We start from the raw sequence: 11,467 nt of genomic DNA on the forward strand, positions 1-11,467 counted from the left end.
GTCTTTTCGCGCTGTTAAAAAATGGATAACAACCAACTCGCCCAGCTTTCTGTTCTTCTTACGAAATGCTTTTAGCTCCCGTTGTCGGCAGTGTGGTGACGTCACGCCGAGACCGAGAACCAACATCCGGGCACTGATTTCCACTCACCCGGGCACTGAAACGAGAACATCCGGGCACCGTACGAGATCTAACGTGATTCAACGAGACTCTCTAAGCCCTCCTACGGGACCGGCATCCAAGCGTCGGTTGCTCTCCAAACGAGTCACAAAAAATAACTGCTGCCAGTGTCTTCTCAATGTTCATCAAGATATCACTCGAGCTGTGCATTTGATAATGCACGGAATTATAATTTCCGATTTCTAATAACGCGTGCAAAAAGCACATACATGCCACGATACACTTCGTTGACATACGTGATCTGTTAGGGGCTTTGAGAAAATGCCGCTTAGAGAAAGAGGGGAGCTCCAGGGCGAGAAGGGCTGTCGACAGAAAACTGCTTTCGCTCCCTCCCCAAGGATGGCGCTACGGTCCTACACTCCCGCATGTAAAAGACCGACCGCTGGGCCTTCAGCTCATGCCAGTTTCCCCCTCTGGCAGGCTATACAGAGCGTATACACGCTCGCGGAGTATTCGAACGCGCTGCATATACATTCGTGTCAGGCCTGCGTCTCGTCGTGTCCGCGTACGCTTCTGCATCGTCCTGCATTTCAATGCCGCCACCGTCACAGCTGCTTAAGCCGAGCAATGGAGCCTGATAAAACGACAGGTCGGAAGCGTCTTGCGGAAAGCAATCGCTTTGCGAGTGATACGCCACAGAAGAAGACTGCTCGCCCCTGCCCTGCCGACAACGAACACTAGACCAATTTCAAGATTTTGACTAGTACCATCTACAAGCAATGTGTTATGCCCGTAAACATTTCATGCTTACTCTGCTCTCGGTTACGGGAGAGGCAGAGATTTTTCTTCCTCTGTTGTGCTACGTGCGGCGATGGCTGGTTATAAGGTCGCTACCTTAGTGCTAAGGAGCCAAATTTTGTTTCAATTTTCTGCCTGTTTTTCTTTAGCACTTTTCATCTCCTCCAATAGGAAAGCATAATCGTCTTCAAGTTTATGGATCGTTTTATGGGCCGCGGCAAATGCATCAGCTTCGCCTTTCGACATGGGACCAGGGTTGGATTCAATATCAGCAGAAAGCATTAGCATGATTTCGCACAACTCGGAAAAAAAGCACTAAAAAACACGAACATTCGCTTTAACATGTCTTCAATAGCAGGTGGGCCCGACACCGACAAAAGACAGCAATTGTTGCTCTTAACACAAGTCGCGTTGGTCAAGTGACTAACCTGCAACATCAAGGAGCGTGAGTGCATCTTCCCTGGTGCGATGTCGTGCCCGAAGTGCGAGCTTGGTGGGTGGTTTTTACACTGCGCGCCAACCGCTTTGAACGCTGGTGTTGTAGAGCCTGGTTGCCAGACAAAAGGGTAGGTCTCGTCCAGAACTGGCTATAGAGATAGATCATCTATACACGAAAGGAGATTGAGGCAGTTATAGACTTCAGTGTATACAGAGTCTATAGACCACCTATACACGAAAAGAGATTGAGGCAGTTATAGACATTAGTCTGTAAATAGTCTATAGACAGTCTATAATCTTGATATAGACTGTCTATAGACTTTAGTCTATAGATAGTGTATAAACAGTCTATAGACAAAAGGTAATTCAGAAAATTCTAGACTTTGATCTGTAGATTTTCTATAGACTGTTTATAGACAAAAGAAAGAGTGTAAAGGATGACTTTAGATTGTATAAAAAGTCTATAGAAAATCTATAGAAAATTTTGCAAGCGTTCGCCTTGCCGCGCTGGCGTTCGCGCAATCTTTTCGCCCACGGCGGACCCTAGTTCTCCCTGGGCCGCCTCTCACGGCCGCAGCCGCTTCGCGGCATCCTCCTCTTAGCTCGCCAATTTAGTGACCTATTTCCACCACGCGCCATTTCTTTCCCCTCTCTCCGCTCCTGCGCAAATATTAATGCGATAGAGGTCCCTGCATGTGCTTTTAACTGCAATATTAATATCGTCTTGGAGCCCACCTAATCGTGCCCCCACTAAACATTCAACCGTACTCTGCCGCGCCCGTTTTCTTTCCACCTGGAACTCACCTATAGCCCCATCTTCTGCACTTTCTACAGCCCGACCGATTGTTACTCATCTAATTTTTTCTTCGCAACCTAGCGCAGGCCTGCAAGAAAGTAGGCGTTTAACAGGCTGCGCTTTCTCCGTCCTTCTGCATCATCTCATCCTCCCGCACGACTTCAGAAATTGGGAATCACTTATCTGCATATGTAGGTTAAGAAATGGCTGCTAGCGAGATTCTTTCAGCTGTCACGCCGCTAGCATGGCCGCGCCAGTCAGCCGCGCCGCTCCTCCGGCAGGTCGGGAAGCCCCCCCCCCCCCCCCCCCCCCCCCCACCGGCGTAGTCTAGCGCGCGTCGGCAGCCGGGTGGGTGGAGCCTGTGGAGCAGCGCCAACCTTTGAGTTTCCAAAAAGTGGCGAGAGGAGAACGAAAGGCGCTACAACTCTGAAATTCAAAATTTGACTATGGATAACTGAGCTCCTAACAAACACATTAAACGGAAGATATTTGTGAAACGGCGTCTTTTAAATGCCAGGCTTACCGTAAGTTTATTAAGAGCCCCTTTTAGCCCCGTTTAGAGCCCCCTTAAAGGTAGGTTAAGCCTTATGGGATGATGAAAGAAGGGACAGTGTTCGTATCTACGAAGTAATACGCAAAGAGGACCCCAGGTCGCCGAAGGAAACCATTAAAACTTTCGTGATACGCTTAGTGCACAATGGTAACCAAATTTTTCCTTGCAGTTTCCTATTTCCAACAATGCATTAGACATTAATATATGATATTCTATTAATATATGATATGTGATATTCTTATGTGGCCATTGAGCATTTTCTGTTTGAATTTCTTCTTGGCGCTCTATGGGTTTCTGTTTCATCAACTCGACGATGGATGTGATGTGTTTGCGTTTGTGACACTTGAGGCACTAAAAAATGACAATTAATGCATTTTGATGCTTTTTGTTGTTGTCATTACAGCACTTCAGCAGGCTGGTTTAAGTGCTGTAGTGAATTCAAACTACGTATGTGCATTAATATTGCAGTTATTTCGTGCCTTACGTGACCTAAGGGCTAACTACACGTGAACGCCATCCTGCGATGGATGAAACCCATATAGAAGAGCATTAGCAATGAAATTCCGTTATACATTGTAAATTTAGAGGTCGTAAGGGAGTACCGCGTGGTGATCCATGTGTTCCAATGTCTTACGGATCATTTAAAAGAAGAAAACCAGCAAGCAAAAATTAAGTGTTTATAGTCCTTTAAGGCCGAGATTAAGTGTACCCTACAGTTCTTTTTAGAGCGCAGCTCTTTGGCGTCCGTTCCTGGGTTTCGCGTCGTCGTCGGCGTCGGCGTTGTCGTCGGCCTCGTAACCAGCTCCGCCCCCCTTTCACCCCCCCTGCGCTATCGGCGTCAGCGGCATCAGTCAGTCGCTGCTATCTCTTCCCTCCTCCCTTTATCGTGTTGTCCGCTTGCTGCGCGCGTTTCTGCCCCCATCGTTTGCCGCTGGGTGCACACGCCGCCCCCCTCCCCCCTCTTCCTGCGAGTCTCCGGTTGTCAAAGCGCCGGCTCGAACTTAATTCCTTTCTTCGCTCCTCCTCCAATGCAACCCCTGTGCGGTGGCAATCAGAGAGCCAGATCGGTGGTGGCGGATCTGTATATGTGCACCGCCCGAGCCGAAATTGCGAATACGTGTGAAAAATAAAAAAAAATTCTGTGATAGCGCATACATGTGTTGCTCGATTTCTTTGCCTCAATCTATCGAAAAGGTGAAACAGCTTATTTGCTGCGCTCAAATTTCGCATTAGGAAGTAACGTAATCGTCGGTAATGGGCTACGAGACAGCGAAAGCGGCAGCATGCTGATCCGCTTCTTATTCTTCACGCAGTTCTGCGCCTGCCTCGCTGGTGCCTTCGTCGGGACTACAGCGGCGCCTTGCTTCCTTGCGCTACGGACTTCAGTTCCATCGCCATCACCAATCCTACACGTGGATGACATCTAAGCGAGCGTGGACTGCCCTACCTTTCCTATAAAAGACAGCACGGGTGTTCCCTCCACTGCGCAACCTGGCCGAGCATCTCCCTTCGACGATGTCATCTTCGATCTACCGGTCATCTTAAAGCCAAGTTCTGTGACGTCACCCACGGATCGTATAAAAGCAATGCCTACACAGCGGTCTGCCAGTGGGCTAGGAGACAGCGAAAGCGGCAGCATGCTTATCCGCTTCTTATTCTTCACGCAGGTACGTTTTCTTGAAAACGCACGTTGCGTCCGCTCTGATGACAGATTTTTGATGCTGTTTTCTCGCCCACACAATCGCGGTTTTCGTTATGTGTCTGTATCGTTGTATTCACAGCTTGTTTACTGCATTGCTAGTGTTCTCTTAAGCGGCGATGTGGAAACTAATCCTGGACCCTCTCACAGCAATCCCGGTTCAAAACCAGGCACACGTTCTACATCTTCTGCCGTTAATGTTCAAGTAGCAAGCACTGATGACGCTTGCTCCACTTTCAATCAGCCAGCTATTAATGAAATGCTTGCCGAATTGCTTGCGGGCCAGAGAAAAATGGCCGAAGATATTGCAGATATAAAGCGTTTCCAGCAGAGAGTGAACTCTCGTTTTGAGGCACTTGAATCACGAGTCTCTGCTCTTGAGGCAAACCCGCCAACCTCGAACGGCGACGCAAGCGACGGGGCCATGCAACACCAGTTGAATTCGTTGTCTGAGGTTGTTAGCAAGCTTGTTTCAAGAAATGATGAGCTGGAAAACCGTTCTCGCAGAAACAATCTTATATTTCACGGTCTTGCTGAAGAAGATGAAGAAACTAACAAAGCTCTGTTCATTGCGGTGACTAAGGTATTCATCGATAACCTTCAGTTGGATTGTCCTAAAATAGAAAGGTATTGTTGTGTCCCCTTATTGCTTTTGTGTGTGTGCGCCCCCGCACTCCTCCTAACGACCACTCGCATCCTCCTCCTAACGACCACTCGCATCCTCCTCCTAACGACCACTTGCCCCTCGTCGCACGCTGTCGCCAGATGCCCCCCCATGGTGCGCCCCCGCATCCTCCTCCTGTTTTGGGAAGCCACTCCCTCCCGTGGACGCTTCTCCGCTCCCTCCTTTCTTCGGGCGGCCAGTTCGGCTCCTGCCTCGGTCGACGCTGGTCGCACCCTCATCAGCTTTAAATAAACGAAGTCTTAAAGTACCGTGTGCGTCTTTCGCTGCATTCAACACAGCGACCGGACACGACAGTGGCGACGAGAAAGTGGATTCGACCCGCGCTACGCAACGCTATTGACAAGCCATGGCTACGCGAGGGTTTCCCAATCAGATACCAGAGTTCAACGGCTCATCGTGGTCATCGTGGGTTGGACGCCTTCAGTTCTACTTTGAAGCTAACAACATCACAGACCCAGCCTTGAAGAGGGCCAACCTGCTGACGCTGTGCGGGGAGCAGACCTACGATACTGTCTGCGCCCTTATTCAGCCAAGCACACCAGCGGCAGTGTCTTACGACGACATCGTAAAAGCGCTGCAAAAGCACTACGACCCAAGGCCATCCGAGGTCTACAGCCGGGCTCGCTTCCAACGACGAGATCAACTGGGAGGAGAAACTGTGAGCGCCTACGTAGCCGCGCTCAAGAAGCTCGCTGCCGACTGCAATTTTGGAACGCTGTCGGCAACAGCTACCGGGCAGGAGGGAGACGCAGCTTCTTCTGCTAACACCACCATGCTTCCCTTGGACGTGATGTTACGCGACAGATTTGTGTGCGGACTGAGTGACGAGTCACTGCAGCAGCGCCTGTTCGCTGAGAAGGACCTCACATTCAGCAAAGCTTACGACATCGCCGTTCGAGCGGAGAGCGCCGGTCACCAGCAGAGAGGGATTCGCCGGAACACCGAGCCGGTACACCAGACAAGCAACCAGGTGCGCAAGCCTTCTGTTGTAAAATCGGTCAAAAAGGCACAACGCTGCTGGCGGTGTGACGACCAACACAACCCCCAGGGATGTCGATTCCAGTCAGCCACGTGTAATTTTTGCCACAAGCGAGGGCATATCGAAAGAGCATGCATTACGAAACGGAGACTTGCCAAGATAAAGTCACCTTCCCAGCCTAATCACAGCGTCAACGCCTCAGAGAATACGCCGCTATCTGATCTCCATGGAACAACATCAGCAACACCATCTGTGTTGTACGACCTGAACACCATGAATCTCGGCACGCGACCGAAGATTTTTACAGAAGTAAGCGTACATCACCAGCTGATTAAGTTCGAGGTGGACTCCGGCGCAGCCTGTACTCTGATCAGTGAGGACACGTTCCGAACTTCATGGCCATCTGACGCACCCGCCCTGCAACAAGACGACACGCACCTGCGAACGTGGTCAGGACAGAATCTGCCACTATTGGGCTCTGCCAACGTGCAGGTTAACTACAACGGCCAGACCCATACGCTACCTCTGCTTGTTGTGAAGGGCACAGGATCAAGCCTTCTAGGGAGAAACTGGTTTTCTCCACTAGGCGTGATGATATGCGGCATACACCAGACGCCGAGCCAGAACATGGTTGAGCAACTGCAAGAGAAATACGAAAGAGTATTCTCGGAAGAGATTCCAGGAAACGAAGGGCCCCCGGTCACACTGGAGTTGTTGGACAACGCGCAACCCAAATTTCTGAAGGCCAGGCCGGTGCCGTTTGCTCTCCGAGATTCAGTTGAAAAAGAGTTGGACAAACTGGAGCAGCAAGGTGTCATCGAGCCGACGCAGCATTCAGAATGGGCCACACCACTTGTCGTAGTTCGCAAGAAGAACGGAACCATACGCCTCTGCGGAGACTACCGGAGCACCGTCAATCTTGCGACTAAAGCGTCCTCTTACCCGCTACCGACACCTGAAGAAGTATTCAGTGTACTGCGTGGCGCAAGAGTCTTCAGCACATTGGACCTCACCCAGGCGTATCAGCAGCTGAAGGTGAGCGAGTCAACTGCTGAATTATTGGCAATTAACACACTGAAAGGCTTGTACAAAGTCAAGCGACTGCCTTTTGGCGTAGCTGCAGCCCCGGCCATATTTCAAAAATTCATGGAGACAGTGCTTCAGGGCATCCCAGGAGTTTGTGTCTACCTTGACGATGTCATCATCAGTGGCACTTCCACTGAAGAGCATGCAGTGCGCCTAGAGCTCGTTCTCGAAAGGCTAGCAAACGCTAATTTGTGCATAAGCAAATCGAAGTGCTGTTTTGCGGTGCCAGAGGTGCAATTTCTGGGACACCGAATTGATGCGGAAGGCATTCACCCTACCGAGGACAAAGTGCGAGCGATCACAGAAGCACGAGCTCCAACAAACAAGCAGGAGCTACAGGCTTTTCTCGGACTCTTGACGTTCTACGACCGGTTCTTGGAACAAAGAGCTACCGTGGCCAACGACTTATACCAACTCCTTCGGAAAGATGTGACATGGACATGGTCGCCACGCCATCAGCAGTCATTCGATGCCCTGAAAGACCTGATTCGAAGATGTACAGTCCTCCGCCACTACGACGAAAGGAAGCCTCTGCTTTTGGCTTGCGACGCATCACCGTACGGAGTCGGCGCGGTTCTATCGCAAACTGACGAGCAAGGAAGGGAAGCTCCCATCGCATTCGCCTCACGTACGTTGTCGCAAGCAGAACGCAACTACGCGCAACTTGACAAAGAAGGGCTAGCCATCGTCTACGCGGCGACACATTTTCACCAGTACATTGCCGGCCGGAAGGTGACCTTTATAACCGATCACCGACCGCTATTGGGCATTCTGGGACCACAAAGGCCTATGCCACCAACTTTGTCTCCGCGAATGACACGTTGGTGCATCAAACTCTCAGCGTACGACTACGCTCTGGTCTACCGCAATGGGAGTAAACATCAAAACGCCGATGCGCTAAGCCGTCTGCCACTAGACGCAACTGTTGACGAACCATTTCCACCAGGAGACGTTCTGATGTTCGAAGCACTGCCAGAACCTCCGCTTACAGCAGGCACAGTTGCAGCATCTACGCAGAAGTGCGCAGCTCTCCGGCTAGTTTACACAGCTGTTCAACAAGGCAACGTGCATAAACTCAAAGGGGACAACTTCGACGCTTACCGCAGGCGAGCTACAGAGTTGAGCACCCATCGCGGCTGCATCATATTTGGGTCCCGAGTTGTGATGCCGAGAGAACTACGCGCACAAGCTATGTCTCTCATTCACGCCGGACATCGGGGCATCGTTGCAATGAAAAAGTGTGCCAGAAGCTACATGTGGTGGCCTGGCATTGACAACGACATCGAAACAGTGGTGCGAGAATGCAAGCCTTGCCAGAGTAGCCGGAGCGCCCCGCCGAAAGCTCCTGTCCCAGAATGGGAAAAGCCAGACACACCATGGCACACACTGCACATTGATTTTGCAGGACCAATTGAGGGCTGCACTTTCCTTGTGGTCGTAGATGCCTACACAAAGTGGCTTGAGATAAGGCAAATGGGACAGACGACTTCGGCAGCAGTCATTGACAACCTCCGATCACTATTTGCAACGTTCGGCCTGCCGCGCAAGGTAGTGTCGGACAACGGAACACCGTTTGTGTCTGCGGAGATCCTCAAGTTTTATCGCGACAACGGGATCTCATCAGTTACATCGGCCCCCTACCACCCAGCGACAAACGGACAAGCCGAGCGCTACGTAGCCGAGCTAAAACGCGCCCTTGAAAGAGATCAGACAGGCTCGCTGCAGCGCCGCCTTGCGCGCTTTCTCTTCAAGCAGCACACGACGGTTCAGAGCACAACAAGCGAGACCCCCTCGAAAATGATGTTCGAGCGTGAAATGCGAACCCAGCTCACAGCCATCCTCCCCGAGCCAAAGGCAGAGACGTTCCGGGAAGAAAAAGCAATTCCGCGCTGCGGCACGCTTAATGAGGGGCAGCGCGTCCTCGCCCGACAGTTTCTGAAAAAGCCACGCTGGGAGGAAGCTACAATTGTCATACGCATAGGCCTGCGCTCTTGGCTCGTCAACATACATGGCACAGTAGCACGCCGACATCTCAACCAGCTGCGTAGATTTACGACGCCGTCTGAGAGCTGTCCGCCAGCGGAGAGAACACGTGCACCATCTTCCCACATAGCCTGGCACCTCTTCCCGGAAGAAGAGACTTCGCCCAGGACAGACCTAGGAGACACAGCGAACAACAGCCAGCCTACAAGTGTTTCTCCCCCGAGCGCACAAAGCCAGCGCGCCTCCACGCGTGAGCGCCGACCCCCTGCACGATACCAGGCAACTTTCTAAGGGGGAAGGAAGTGTTGTGTCCCCTTATTGCTTTTGTGTGTGTGCGCCCCCGCACTCCTCCTAACGACCACTCGCATCCTCCTCCTAACGACCACTTGCCCCTCGTCGCACGCTGTCGCCAGATGCCCCCCCATGGTGCGCCCCCGCATCCTCCTCCTGTTTTGGGAAGCCACTCCCTCCCGTGGACGCTTCTCCGCTCCCTCCTTTCTTCGGGCGGCCAGTTCGGCTCCTGCCTCGGTCGACGCTGGTCGCACCCTCATCAGCTTTAAATAAACGAAGTCTTAAAGTACCGTGTGCGTCTTTCGCTGCATTCAACACAGCGACCGGACACGACAAGTATCATCGGCTAGGTAGAAAGCAGGAAGGGCGCCCTCGTCCTGTCATCGTTAAGCTTCTCGACTTTCGGGAAAAAACTCAAGCGTTAAAAAATGCGCATAGGCTCAAAAATTCAGGCATTAGCTTATCCGAGGATTTCTCTGCTCACGTTCGATTAATCCGGAAAAAAATATGAGATGCAACGCAATCTTATCGTGACAGTGGCTCGAAGGTTCATTTGCGTTATGACCACGTGTTTATTGATAGCGTGCGGTACAACTGGGATGATGTTGAGAAAAGTTTGGTCAAAGATTCGAAATCAACGCCCCCGGACACTGCTGCTGCTAATGCTACTGCTGCCAAGTCACCCGCAGATTCTGACTGACGGGACACCGCCGCCAACCTTCGTGTTCTGAACATTAATGCCAGAAGTTTAGTAAACAAGCTTCCAAATTTTATCTCTTTAATCCTAACTCATTCGCCTGATGTCATTGCGGTCACCGAAACGTGGCTACATGATGGTATAATTGACTCTGAAATAAGTCCTCCAGGTTTCGCTGTAATTAGGGCGGACAGGCAGCATGGGAAAGGAGGCGGTGTCGCTCTCTTCATTAAGTCTAGTCTGAAATTTGTTGCAATTTCGGTCCCTGTCGAAATAGAGTCAACTTGGTGCAAACTCTACGTAGGTAACAAATCATTTGTTATCGGTGCGGTGTATCGACCACCAGGCACTTCCATAGACCACGTGCATTCTTTAAGTAACTTCTTGCATTCTCATCATATCAGCAATCCAAATATAATTATCCTAGGAGACTTCAATCTTCCCGGAATTCATTGGCATACATTATCCATTACTGGTCACGACATTGCAATCAGTAATGACCTTGTCAATTTTTCTTTGTCATTTGGATTAAAACAGATAGTTGATAAGTCCACGAGGTCTTCGACAATACTGGATCTGGTGTTTTTAAGCTCTTCTCTTTTCGCGACGAATTTTACATGCGAAGTCGTCGAGGGGATATCCGATCACAACGCTGTTCTTGTTTCGATCCCATGTTCTATTCCTTCCTCAAAACTAACTTATTCAACATTTCCGGATTTCAGTAGAGCAGACGACGTGGCTATCCTGGATTTATTAAGTGACGCATTTGAACAGTTTCAGCACCTTAGCATATCAGGTGACGTGAATTCTTTAGTAACATTTTCCGAAAACATTGTGAAGGTCTGTATTCAGCGTTTTGTTCCATTAAAAACTAAAAAGCAAAGCCACAGTATGCCCTGGATAACAAGGGACATACTGCATCTTTCTCGCCGTGTTGCCAGACTACGCGTTTCCAAGCGCAATGGTAACCCTGAACTCTTGCAACAGTTCAGCGACGCTAAAGAAGAACTCCGTGCCAAAGTTCACTCGGGAAAAGATTTTTACTACAGAAATTCCTTGCCGCAATTAATGAAACACAATCCCCGCAAATTTTGGGCATCCATATTGCCACAGAGCACTAGTCCCAATACCTTCATTATTGATGATAAGCCGGTCTGTGACTCATTAGCTATAGCTACTAATTTCAACACATATTTTCAGTCGGTATTTACAAGAGATAACCTTGAAATGATTACTTTTCCTAGCAACTCTCAATGTTCTGTCGAAGATATTTCAATAAGCGTCGAAGGTGTTCTGAACCTCATTCTGAACATAAATGTGAAAAAAAGCAGTGGTCCTGATGAT

At 50.2% G+C, this 11,467-nt stretch overlaps 1 pseudogene; it reads left to right on the forward strand.

The window, feature by feature from the left end:
• Window positions 1–4,340: 4,340 nt before the first annotated feature.
• On the forward strand, window positions 4,341–10,267 carry LOC149349198 (uncharacterized; annotated as a pseudogene).
• Window positions 10,268–11,467: the final 1,200 nt, after the last annotated feature.

Source organism: Amblyomma mixtum, chromosome 3 (genome assembly GCF_055824585.1).
Source record: "Amblyomma mixtum isolate Tamu chromosome 3, ASM5582458v1, whole genome shotgun sequence".
Classification (NCBI taxonomy): domain Eukaryota; kingdom Metazoa; phylum Arthropoda; class Arachnida; order Ixodida; family Ixodidae; genus Amblyomma; species Amblyomma mixtum.